The sequence below is a fragment of the Gorilla gorilla genome, chromosome 2 (genome assembly GCF_029281585.2).
Source record: "Gorilla gorilla gorilla isolate KB3781 chromosome 2, NHGRI_mGorGor1-v2.1_pri, whole genome shotgun sequence".
Taxonomy (NCBI): domain Eukaryota; kingdom Metazoa; phylum Chordata; class Mammalia; order Primates; family Hominidae; genus Gorilla; species Gorilla gorilla.
Window position 1 is genome coordinate 38048587 of NC_086017.1, and position 14033 is coordinate 38062619.

Sequence of the window (14033 nt, forward strand, 5' to 3'; positions counted from 1 at the left end):
ACCTTTGTAAGTAGGCCCTTAATTAAACTCTCCTCAATCTTTTGTATGTATGCCGGTGGTAGACAGATGTAAGTTGGACCTCAATGATCTCCATCTCCTAGTATTTGCCTTTGTGTAATCTCATCCTCTTGAGTAAGGGAGGACTTGTGACTTGCTTCTAACCCACAGAATGTGGCAAAGATGATGAGATTTCACTTCCATAGTTTTATTGTGTTGTGCAAGACTCTGTCTTGCTAACAGATGCATTCTAGTGATGGACTTGCTGACTTGATGAAGTAAGTGACCATGTTTGGAGATGTGGCCATATGTCAAGGAGCTGTAGGCAGCCTCCAGAAGTACAAGGCAACCTCTAGCCAACAGCCAGCAAGATGCTGGACCTCAGTCCTGCAGCCACAAGTAAATAAAATGTGACAACAATGTGACTGAACTTGAAAGCAATTCTTTCCCAGTTGACTCTCCAGATAAAAACACAGCCTCATCAATACTTTGATTGCAACCCTAATAAGACTCAAAGAGAGGAGCTGCCAAAAATGTACCCAGATTCCCTGATTCACAGAAACTGTGAGATACTAAATGCATATTGTTTTAAGGTGCTAAATTTGTGGTAATTTTTTACACAACAATAGATAACACAGTGCCATTTTCTCCCTAAAACCCTAACTCAATACACACCAATTAAAAAAAAAATTCTTTTTACCACTGTCTTCCTATTTTTATCAGCCTTTCCATTTATTTACATATTACCTAATGTCTACAAAGCCACTAGCAACTAAAAATGTGAAGAAGTATGTAGTGATATTGGAGTTAAGCATTTTAATCATTTAAAATCTTGCTCCAGTTGACTTTTTCCTGAGTTGAAAAAATTTAGTATATACTAGTCATACAAGCAAGGCCCATTTGTTTTTAACTTAACAATTATTCGTTATTCATTTACTCAACACATATTTATTGAAGGCTTACTTTAGATCAGGAAGTATTATAGGAACTCTGAATGCAGGAGTGAACAAAACAAGCCACCTAATCTCATAGAATTGATGTTCTACCAGAGGGAGACAGGCAGTAAACAAGAAAAATAGGTAAACTATATAACACATTGGAAACTGATCAATACAGTCAAAGAAAAAATGTCATACAAGGAAGGAGCATAGGGTGAGGTGGGGTGAGGAAAGAGGTACAATTTTAAATTAGTTGGCCAGGGAAGTATTATCTGAGAAGAAGACATCTGAGTAAAGCCCTGCAAGGAGGTAATAAAGGAGCCACGAGAAATCTGTAGGAAAAACAATCCAGGAAGACCAAATAGCAAGTGCAACAGCCCAGAGATGGTAGCATATCTGGTGTGGCTGAGCAAGGGTAAGAGTAATGGAGTTACAATCTGTAAAAGGGGAATGGAGATCAAATAGGGCATTTAGGTCATTGAAAGGACATTGACTTTTACTCTAAATGACACAGGAAGCCATTGAAAGGTATTGAGCAGAAGTATGATACGACTTGACATGTATTTTTAAATGCATCACTGGCTGCTGGGTTGAGATAGTCTACAGGGGACCAAAGAGGGAGCAGGGAAATGTTTAGGAAGTAAAGGCAATAATTTAGGCAATGGATGATATTGGGTGAACCTGAACGATAACAGTAAAGGTGATGGGATTTCTAGACTGAGCAGCAGGGTTTGCTGGTAGACTGGTTGTTGGTGCAGGAGGTGGCAAACGTGTGAGAAAACGAGAGTTGCCAAAGATGACTCCCCCTTTTTTAGCTTGAGCAACTGGAAGGATAGAGGTGGCATCAGTTGAGCTGGGAAAGGGTGTAGAAAGGGTAGGTTTGAGAAAGTCAGAGATAAGTTTGGATATGTTAAGTTTGAAATATCCATTAGATGTCCATATGGAGATGTTAAATGCTCACTTGTATATATGAGAATGAACCTCAGCACTATCAGCATTGGGCCAGATAATTTTTTGTTGTTGAGTGTTGTTCTGTGCATTGTTAGATGTTTAGTGACATCTTTGCCCTATGCCCACTAGATGCAAGTAGCACCCTTCCCCCCATCCTCCAGTTGTAACAGCCAAAAAGGCTCCAGGCATCCCTAAGTATCCCCCAGGTTCAGGAGTGAGGGACATAATTGTCCTGAAGTAAGAACCACTGTAATAAAATGAAGTTATAAAGAGAAGTCTGGCTGAAGATATAAATTTGAAAGTCATCAGCATAAAGGTGATATTTGAAAGCATTAGACCAGTTGATAGCATCAAAGTGTAGCAGAAAGAAAAAAGAGGTTAAAGAACTCCAATATCTGGAAGTCAAAGAAATGAGGAGGGACCAGCAGAGGTTCAGCAAAAGAAACATATAAGGAGCAGTCATGTGTGAGGAAAACTGAGACTGTAATGTCAAGCATGGGGGAAAAGATGTGCACAAAGGAGAGAATGTACAACTGTGTCAAATACTGTTGATAAATCAAGTAAAATAAGAACTGAGAGTTAATCATTGGGCTTAACACAAAGGTTACTGATCATGACATTATCTATTTCTGGGGTAAATGGAGCAAAAATACATTCCTAATTGATTTCAGAAAGAACAAATTATAGACATTGACTAAAAACATAAAAATAATGATAGATGTTGAGTATTTTTTCAATGAGTTTGCTATGAAGGGAAAGAGGGAAATCAGGCATCAACTAGAAGGATAAATGAAATGATGGGGAAAACAGAAGAGCATGTTTTGGTACTGATGCAAAGACAAATTCAGTTCAAAGAAAAAAATTTGAAGCTGCAGGAGAGGAGAAAATTATTAGAGTGATATCATTGGATAAGCAAGAGATAATTGACCATGACATGTAAATCATAATATATACATGTCAGTATATATAGTAGATGCCAAGGATGTTAAGTTTGAGATGCATATAGCAAATGCCCATGTTCTCTTGGCACTCTCCATCCTATACATGCCACAGCTCCTACCTCACGCACAACATGAGGGCCTTCACTAACTGGAAGAGCAAGTTTAGTCCACAGGTGTTGACCTCATCTCTTCCAAGCCGCCCTCAGCCAATGACAGATGGGTACTGGATATAAATACCTAAGGAAGTTTCTGTACCATCTCTTAGAGGTCTCCAGTTGACCTGGGCTCCAGTTGTCCATGGCAGCAATCTGCTCATTAGCACACATTTCACTTGCTGCTTTCCCTTCTCTGTCTGACTTCATCTGCTGATAGCGCTAGTGCTTCCCGGGATCACCTCCCAAATAAGCTACCTACACTCAGACTCTTGTCTCGGTGCCTGTATCTGGAGAAACCCCACCCAAGACAGTGTAAACTCAAATGATTTTTAACTAAGCCCTACCTACTAGTTAGTAGTACAGTCCTTCCTGTAAGAAAAATTGTCATTCCAGGCTAACTTCAAATAATGCCTTTCTGCCTTAACAAATTTCAATCCAGACTATAACACAATGGAGTATTTATCTTGACTAAAATGGCCCCATATCTGTGCTTGAGTGTCAGTCTTTGTCACATCAGTGTGATAGCACTAAGTGTTTAGCTTGAATAAAGTGGTTCCCCGTCCTTTGATAATACAACATGGGTCCAGAGTTCTCCTCGCTACAATTTTCAGCTCCATCAAGAGTAGCCTAAGACATCTCAGAATTCCCAGAGATTTTCAAAGTGTGTTTCATTTATTCTATTATGCATTCATTCTGCCTTGTCCGTTTGAACTGGATTCACCAGGGAATACAATTTAGTTAGCCATTTTTTTTTCTTTTTGCACTCTCTAGCCTGTCATTTTATTTTTACTTTAAATTGCGCTGCTTCCTCATTCTTCACCCACTCCACCTCACTCAACCTACATTTAAAATCTCATAGAGTTGGGCAACTATAATGTAGTTCCTTCTCTTTTCTTAACACCTGAAATTTCAGTTTGCATAGTTAGGTAATACCAATATTTATGTAGTGCTTCATACGTGCCAGACACTGTTTTAAATGAATCAATTTTTTCTTCACATCAACAACAGGTACTATTATTATCTCCGTTTTACAAAATTGAATTACTACTGATTTTGATTGGGATTTTGAATTTCATAGCACCTCAGGGCTAGAACTAACCTTGAAAGTTTTGTGTCCGGAATTGGTGGGTTCTTGGTCTCACTGACTTCAAGAATGAAGCCACGGGCCCTCGCGGTGAGTGTTACAGTTCTTAAAGGTGGCGTGTCCGGAGTTTGCTCCTTCTGATGTTCAGATGTGTTCCCCTTCTGGTAGGTTTGTGGTCTCGCTGGCTCAGGAGTGAAGCTGTAGACCTTCGCGGTGAGTGTTACAGCTCTTAAGGCGGCGCCCTTAGGGCGGGGCCTCTGGAGTTGTTCGTTCCTCCTGCTGGGCTCGTTCCTCTCGCTGGCTTCAGGAGTGAAGCTGCAGACCTTAGGGGTGAGTGTTACAGCTCATAAAGGCAGTGTGGACCCAAAGAGTGAGCAGTAGCAAGATTTATTGCAAAGAGCAAAAGAACAAATAGTCCACAGCGTGGAAGGGGACCGGAGCGTGTTGCCACTGCTGGCTGGGGCAGCCTGCTTTTATTCTCTTATCTGGCCCCACCCACGTCCTGCTGATTGGTAGAGCGGAGTGGTCTGTTTTGACAGGGCGCTGATTGGTGCCTTTACAATCCCTGAGCTAGACACAGAGGTTCTCCACGTCCCCACCAGATTAGCTAGATACAGAGTGTCCACACAAAGGTTCTCCACATCCCCACTAGATTGGCTAGATACAGTGTGGATTGGTGCATTCACAAACCAGGAGCTAGACACAGGGTGCTGATTGGTGTGTTTACAAATCTTGAGCTAGATACAGAGTGCCGATTGGTGTATTTACAATCCCAGAGCTAGATATAAAGGTTCTCCAAGGCCCCACCAGAGTAGCTAGATACAGAGTGTCCATTGGTGCATTCACAAACCCTAAGCTAGACACGGGGTGCTGACTGGTGTATTTACAATCCCTGAGCCAGACATAAAGGTTCTCCACGTCCCCACCAGACTCAGGAGCCCAGCTGGCTTCACCCAGTGGATCCCCCACCAGGGCGTGCAGGTGGAGCTGCCTGCCAGTTCCGTGCCGTGCGCCCGCACTCCTCAGCCCTTGGGTGGTCGATAGGACTGGGCGCCGTGGAGCAGGGGGCGGTGCTCATCGGGGACGCTCCGCCGCACAGGAGCCCACGGAGGGGGTAGGAGGCTCAGGCATGGCGGGCTGCAGGTCCCGAGCCCTGCCCGGCGGGAAGGCAGCTGAGGCCCGGCGAGAAGTCGAGCGCAGCGCCGGTGTGGGCTGGTACTGCTGGGGGACCCAGTACACCGTCCGCAGCCGCTGGCCCGGGTGCTAAGCCCCTTATTGTCCGGGGCCGGCAGGGCCGGCTGGTGGCTCCGAGTGCGGGACCCGCCAAGCCCACGCCCACCCGGAACTCCAGCTGGCCCGCAAGCGCCAGCGCGCACCCCCAGTTCCCGCTCACGCCTCTCCCTCCACACCTCCCTGCAAGCTGAGGGAGCCGGCTCTGGCCTTGGCCAGCCCAGAAACGGGCTCCCACAGTGCAGCAGTGGGCTGAAGGGCTTCTCAAGTGCCGCCAAAGTGGGAGCCCAGGCAGAGGGGGCGCCAAGAGCAAGCGAGGGCTGTGAGGACTGCCAGCACGCTGTCACCTCTCAGTTTGTTTAGGTAAGCTTTTCTTTTCTTTTTTTTTTTTTGTCTTTTTGGAGACCAAGTCTTGCTCTGTCACCAGGCTGGAGTGCAGCGTTGCAGTCTCGGCTCACTGCAACCTCCACCTCCCGGGTTCAAGCGATTCCCCTCCCTCAGCCTCCCGAGTAGCTGGGACTACAGGCACACACCACCACGCCCAGCTGATTTTTTTTGTATTTCAGTAGAGACCGGGTTTCACCATGTTGGCCAGGATGGTCTTGATCTCCTGACCTTGTGATCTGCCCACCTCAGCCTAGGTAAGCTTTTCTTGATAGAGATGTGTCCAAGCACCTCTAGGATAATTATAGACCTAAATCTTAGAAATAGCCTGCAGATTTCTGTAAGACTTAGCCTGGCCTTTCTGTCCTGCCAATCTGCCATAAATGCTCCTTTGCTCTAACGCTTCAGTCACAGTGGCCTCATTCTGTTTCTCCAGTGAGAGAAGCTCCCTCAATTTCAGGATTTTGATCAATGCTTTCCCCTCTGCCTGCCACTCTGTAGTAGACATAATAATAGCCTGCAAAGAAGTCCATGTCCTAATCTTCAAAATCTGTGACTATGTTACTTCATGTGACAAAGGGACTTTAAAATATGATTAAGCATCCTGAAATGGGAAGATTATCTTGGATTATTCAGGTGGGGCCAATGTAACCACCAGAGTCCTTATGAGAGGGAGGCAGGAGAATTAGAGTCAGTAAAGAAGATATGATCACAGAAGTAGTGGTCAGAGTGTTGCCATCACTAGAAGAGAGACTTTAGCCCTGGGATGTGAGCAGTCTCTAGAAGCTGAAAAAACAAGGAAACAGATTCTCTCCTAGAGCCCCCAGAAAGAATGCAGCCCTGCTGATCCATTTTAGATTCTAAACTCCATAACTGTAAGATAATAAATTTGTATTCATTTATGCCACTACGTTTGTGATAATTTGTTACAGCAGCAATAGAAACAAAAACACTCTATTTCACCCATCTCCCCTCTTCATTTTCCCTCTTACTAGTCTTTTAGACTAATAAGACTAAATATCTCTTCCTCAAGGACACTACCTTTATCACACAAACTCACCAAGAAATGCACCTGTTACATTTTCAAAGCATTCCATACTTTCCCTTCATGATACTCAACAATACTGTTTGATTATTTAATTAATATCTTTGTAACCTACCAGACCACAATTTCCATGAGGGTAGAGTCTATTATGTTTTTTTCTCATCATTATATTCCAGGCATCTCACACAGTAATATCACAAGCAGTCAATAAATTGTTGTTTAATGAATAAGTAAATAAGCAAAGTAATTAATATAGGATCTGAAAATGATTTGATAGCTCTAAGGCATGTAAAGATTATTGTTATAACTAACTGGTTAGCCCTCCAAATGAGAATCAATGCTATATACCAAAGGTACCCTAGGAGGGCGGGGCCAAGATGGCTGACTAGAAGCAGCCTCTGACCATCAGAGGCACCCATTGAAAAGAACCATAATACTGTGTGAATCCCGCACTGTCAACCAAGGTATCCAGGTTCTCCCAACAGGAATGATTAGGCAGCTGCTGTGATCCACAGAGAGGAAAAAAGAGCAGTGTGGTGTGGCAGCCCACCTGAGAGCCACACAGGTCAGGGGAGCCCCCACCCCCCAGCTAAGGGAGGTGGTGAGTGAGCATGCTACCCAGCCAGGGAAACTGTGCTTTTTATATAGAACTGTGTAACCCCTGGATCAGAAGATCCCACTTGCGAACCCATGCCATTGGGGCCTAGGGTCCCAACCCTGGAGCCATGCAGATTCTCAACAGCCTCTAAACTAGAATATGCTTAAGCCTGCTGAGTTCACAGCGGGGAGGGGGCAACCAGTACCACATCTGTGGCTTCCTGCTCTCTAAGCCGTTTCAGCTCCTTGGGGAAGGGGCAGCAGCCAGCACTGGGACTCATAACTACCTAACATGCTAAGCTCCCTGCACTGGGGAAAGGCAGCATGCATCTCTATAGCTCCAGGCCACACTTTTCCTCTGTTGGAGCCAGTGAGGCTGGACAACTTGGTCCCAAGAGGTGTCCCCCACAGCCCAACATACCAGCTGTGGCAGACTGTGGCCAGAATGCCTCTTTAGGACTGACCCTGACCCATCCTTCCACACTGGAATGGACCTCCCTGCAAGAAATCTAACAACTCCAGCCAGAGGCTCAGGGACAGAACCCTTATCTCCCTGGGCCTGAGCCCCTAGTGGAAGGGGCAGCTGTAGTCTCTGTGGACCAGCAGACTTAGCCTTTCCTCCTCGTAGTTCTGAGGAATCCAGGCAGCCCAGACAAGTGGGTTCCCTCCAGAGAAACACACTCCCTCCACCAAGGGACAGTCAAAGTGCTTCGTTAAATAGGTCCTGTTCCCTATGCCACCTGACCGGGTGAGACCCTCCAACAGGAGTTGTCAGACACCCTATACAGGAACAATCCTACTGGCATCAGATTGGTGCCTCTCAAGGTCAGAGATTCCAGAAGAAGGGGAAGGCACCCATCTTTGCTCTTCTCCAGCCTCCTTGAGTGACATCTCCAGGTGTGGGAGCAAATCAGACGAATAGGGCCTGAAGTGAACCCCCTGCAAATTGTGGCAGCCCTACAGAAGAGGGACCTGACCATTGAAAGGAAAACAAACAAACAGAAAGCAATAACAACAGCATCATCAACAACAAAAACGTCCCCACCAAAACCCCATCCAAGAGTCATCAGTCCTAAAGATCGAAACTGACAAACTCATGAAGATGAGAATCAATGAAAAAATGCTGAAAACCCAAAAGACTCTTCACCTCCAAAAGATCTCAGTACCTGTCCAGCAAGGGCACAGAACTGGATGGAGGATGAGATGGATGAATTGACAGAAGCAGGCTTCAGAAGATGGGTAATTAAAAACTCCACTGAACTAAAAGAGCATGTTCTATCCCAATGAAAACAAGCTAAGAACTTTGATAAAATGTAAGAGGAGCTGCTAACTGGAATAACCACTTTAGAGAGGAACATAAATGACTTCTTGGAGCTGAAAAACACAGCACAAGAATTTTGTGAAGCATACACAAGTATCAATAGCTGAACTGTCCAAGCAGAAGAAAGGATAGCAGAGTTTGAAGACCACCTTGCCAAAATAAGGCATGCAGACAAGATTAGAAAAAAAAAATGAAAAAGAATGAACAAAGCCTGCAAGAAATACGGGACTATGTAAAAAGACCAAACCTACAATTGATTGGAGTACCTGAAGGAGACAAGGAGAATGGTTACAAGCTGGAAAACACACTTCAGTATATTATCCAGGAGAACTTCCCCAACCTAGCAAGACAGGCCAACATGCAAATTCAGAAAATACAGAGAACACCACTAAGAGACTCTATGAGAAGATCAACCCCAAGACAGATAATCATCAGATTCTCCAAGGTTGAAATGAAGGAAAAAATGTTAAGGGCAGCCAGAGAGAAAGGCCAGGTCACCTACAAAGCAAAGCCCATCAGACTAACAGTGGGTCTCTCAGCAGAAACCCTACATACCAGAAGAGATTGGGAGCCAATATTCAACATTCCTAAGGAAAAGAATTTTCAATCCAGAATTTCATATTCAGCCAAACTAAGCTTCATAAGCAAAGGAGAAATAAAATCCTTTCCAGACAAGCAAATGCTAAGGGATTTTGTCACCACCAGGCCTGCCTTCCAAAAGCTCCTGAAGAAAGCACTAAATATAAAAAATGAAAAACCAGTAGCAGCCACTGCAAAAACACACCAAAATATAAAGACCAATGACACTATGAAGAAACTGCATCAACTAATGGGCAAAATAACCAGATAGCACCATGATGACAGGATCAAATTCACGCATAACAATAGTTACCTTAAATGTACATGGGTGAAATGCCACAATTAAAAGACACAGACTGGCAAATTGGATAGAGTCAAGACCCATTGGTGTGCTGTATTCAAGAGACCCATCTCATGTGCAAAGACACACATAGGCTCAAAATAAAGAGATAGAGGACAATTTACCAAGCAAATGGAAATACAAAAAAAGGAGGGGTTGCAATCCTAGTCTCTGACAAAACATTTTAAGCCAACAAAGATCAAAAAAGACTAAGAAGGGCATTACATAATGGTAAAAGGATCCATTCAACAAGAAGAGCTAACTAGTCTAAATATATATGCACCCAATACAGGAGCACCCAGATTCATAAACCAAGTTCTTAGGGACATACAAAGAGACTTAGGCTCCCACACAATAATAGTGGGAGACTTTAACACCCCACTGTCAATATTATACAGATCAATGAGATAGAAAATTAACAAGGATATTCAGGACTTGAACTCAGCTCTGGATTAAGTGGACCTAACAGACATCTACAGAACTCTCCACCCCAAAGCAACAGAATATACATTTTTCTCAGTGCCACGTGGCATTTATTCTAAAATCAACCACATAACTGGAAGTAAAACACTCCTCAGCAAATGCAAAAGAATGGAAATCATAACAAACAATCTCTCAGACCACAGTGCAATCAAATTAGAACTCAGGATTAAGAAACTCACTAAAAAACATACAATTACATGGAAATTGAACAACCTGCTCCTGAATGACTCCTGGGTAAATAATGAAATTAAGGCAGAAATCAAGAAGTTCTGTGAAATTGATGAGAACAAAGAGACAATGTACCAGAATCTCTGGGACACAGCTAAAGCAGTGTTAAGAGGGAAACTGATGGCACTGAATGCCCACATCAGAAAGTTAAGAAAGATCTCAACTGGACACCCTAACATCACAATTAAAAGAGCTAGAGAAACAAGAGCAAACTAATCCAAACGCTAATAGAAGACAAGAAATAACTGAGATCAGAGTAGCACACGTATAACTATGTAACCAACCTGCATGTTCTGTATGTGTATCCCAAAACTTAAAGTAAAATTTTGTTAAAAGGCACCTTAATTGTCTATAAAGTGTTATTCCTATATTTAAAAGGTACCAGAGGATGGGCACAGTGGCTCATGCCTGTAATCATAGCACTTCGGAAGGCCGAGGCAGGTGGATCACCTGAGGTCAGGAATTTGAGACCAGCCTTGCCAACACAGTGAAACCCTGTCTCTACCAAAAATACAAAAATTAGCGGGCATGGTGGCGCACACCTATAGTCGCAGCTACTCGGGAGGCTGAGGCACGAGAATCGCTTGAACCCTGGAGATGGAGGTTGCAGTGAGCTGAGATTGCTCCACTGCACTCCAGCTTGGGTGACAGAGTGAGACTCCATCTCAAAAAAAAAAAAAAAATAGGCATCAGAAGTTTATGGTCAGAAACATTGCTGGTTAATGAAAAATTGGAAACTCCTGCCTTGATTCCCTTGATCACATTTCAATGTTTCTATTTCTAAATTGTGTATTTTTCTTGTTTCCACCAATTCAAATATATGAAAATTTTGAAAAGAACATTAGTTCTGTAACTGCTTTAATAACTCTATTAGTCAAGATAATCCCTGCTATTTAGTAAAATAATCCCCAAGTCTCACCAGTTTTATACACAGATAAAATTATTTCTTGTGCTTACAAAGGCTGAAGAGAGTCAGCAGAGTTGTTCTCTGTCTGTGATTCAAGAATTCAGAGTCCTTTCACCCTGTGATGCCACCATTTCAACCTCTTGACTTCCAAGGCTATTGTGTCAGGACAAAGTACAAAGAACTCGTAGTTCTTGACTGCCTTGGTCCAGAGGTGACACAAATCCTTCCACTCACAAGACATTGGCCAGAACTTGAAACTTGGCCCAACCTAACTACAAGGCAGTCTGGGAAATTTAAGGGGACACCGGGAATATTTGGTAAGCATCATTTTCTTTTCTACAATAATTATAAATGTTTTTGGCAATGTTTCACTATTTATAAGTTATAAGTGAAACAAAATGTTGCTTCTCCAAGTATATTTTAATGCACATAGAAAATTCCAGCTCTTCAAAGAAGTACAGTGACACATTTGTAAACAGTCTTTTTGAATAATCATTTCACATTTTTCTCTTTTAATGAAAGATGTGTTCATATTGGCTTTTCTTAAAATAGCATATGCAGAGATGTGCTGGAGCTGGCTCGCACTAGTTCTGAAGCTGATTTTGCACCTCTTCATAACTCCCAACTTTGTGTTAGGTGATATCGTAATGGTAGCTTGAACGTGGTCACAAGTGAAAGTATTTACACCATGGAAATCAGCAAATGCGACAAATCAGGACTTGTGTTTGTTTTTCAAAGAGTCAGTTGTTAAACATTTGCTAGCATGCTACTATGTACACTGGTATTTAAAATGATTGTTTGCTCCTGGAAATCAGATTGTAACAGTGTTAAAATGACTGAGTTCTAAAATTTTAAGACCACATTTTTTGTTCCTGTGTGTCTGGCAATGCAGCATAGTAAAAGGCTCTAGTAGAAGGGTCAGAAAATCAAATCTATTCCACATTTCGCCACTGATCATTCATGAGTCCTTCACCAAATCAATCTCTCTTGGATGCGGTTTCTCTAGTGTAAAAGAAGGAGATTGTGACAGCTAATCTCCCAAGCCCAGTTCCAGGCTGAGTCAAAACATGACCTCTTACTCTGTGTTAAGATTGAAGCTACCTAGAAACACCTAATTATTTCAAGGGCAGAATATTGCAGTTTATTTCTGGATGTTTCTGTTAGAATTTGTTTTTTACTCTAGAAGTAGTGTGTGGGAATAGCACAAATATATATATATATATGAAATAATGGTGCTGTGTTATTGCAAATTGAATAAAACATTAACATTTCAAGGAATTCACATTGTAAGCTCTGTCGTCTTGAGAATTAATCTACCACATCAGCAGCATTTCTTTTTTCTTTTCAGGTCATGTTCTTTTATTGGCTTTTGTTTTAATTATACATTGCTGCATAATATCATCCCCAGACTTAATTACTTAAAACATAAACTCGTTTACTACAATTCACAATTTTCTGGGTCAGGGATTCAGGCATCAAATAGGATTGGTAGGTGGTATTCAGCTGGCGCTCGGCTGATCTAGACTATCCAAGATGGCTTTATTGATGTGCCTGGTAAATTGGCAGGTACAGCAGCAGGGCTGGGTTCACCTTGGCCTCTCTTTCATTCTCCAGCAAGATAGTCAGACTGCTATATGGCACCTCAAGTTTTCCAGAGACCAAAGCTGAAGATGCCAGTCCTTGAAAAGGCCAGGTCTGAAATGGACATATGTCACTTCTCCCATATGCTTTTATTGAAGCAGCTACAAGCCAGCCCAGATTCAGTGGGAGCAATGTCAAGTAATTTGTGAGCACTTTTAATCTTCTATAAAATCAAGACATATCTTAATACCACCAAGCCTTCATGAAGACCCTCTGCAATCCTGACTTCTCCCAAATATGCCACTGCCACCAACAACAGCAGAGAGAATAAATCTCTCTCTTAAGCTCCCACTACATCACAATTCCTGTTTTAAGGCCTGTGTTTTTTTATTATAGCTACTTTGCATTCTTGCCTTAGCGTCACCATTCATGTTAGGTGTTAACACTATGCTTTGCCCCTCTATACAAGCTTTGCTGTGTTTACCACAATATTAGTATATAGTAATTATACAAAAACATGTTAATTGTATCAATACATTACAAAATATTGTTTGTCTACAAAATTGTATATATTATGGCCAGAAACCCTGGTGCTTTATTTAACTTCTAGTAAAGAAAATATAGAATACACCCATGACCTTGCCAAAAATTTTGACAAAATCAAAATTTAAATAAATCTGTATCACAAAATACCATAAACAAAGTTCAAAGAGAAATGAAAGATTTGGAGAAAATATTTGTAATGTATATGATTAGAACATGAATTAGTATCCAAATTTTACAAGAAAACCTACAAAACAATAGAAAAAGATAAACCACACAAGAGAAAAATGTGCAAAGGATATAAATAAGCCATTCACAAAAGTAAAAATACAAATGACCAAGAAAAGATGCTAAACCTCACTAATAAACAGGGATTTGCAAATTACAATCACGATAATAGCATTCTGCATTTTAAAACTTGACAATATCAATTCTTAGCAATACTCTAAAGAAATGGGAACTGCTATATAGAAAGCAATATTCTAAAGAAATGGGAACTGCTGATAGAACTGAAATTGGTACAAATATTTTGGAAGCTAATTCAGCAGTATTTACTGAAACAAAAAAATATATATATACACCCTCTGTGACCCAGTAATTCCACTTCTCATTAACTTTCCTTGTTCCCATGCAAAAGGAAACATTTTTATATTGTCAAAATTATTGACAAAGTTATTATATTTTACTATACTTTAAAATAGCAGTTAAATAAAATGCCTGTTGTACTAG

The 14033-nt window shown here is 41.9% G+C and overlaps 1 long non-coding RNA gene across 1 annotated transcript in view; it reads right to left on the reverse strand.

Annotated features, from left to right (window-relative positions):
- LOC129532432 (uncharacterized) overlaps positions 1-4495 on the reverse strand; it is an 84763-nt gene extending 80268 nt beyond the window's left edge. The window contains exon 1 of the long non-coding RNA XR_008678173.2: positions 4082-4495. This is a non-coding gene — a long non-coding RNA (uncharacterized lncRNA). The remainder of the gene's footprint in view (positions 1-4081) is intronic.
- Positions 4496-14033: the final 9538 nt, after the last annotated feature.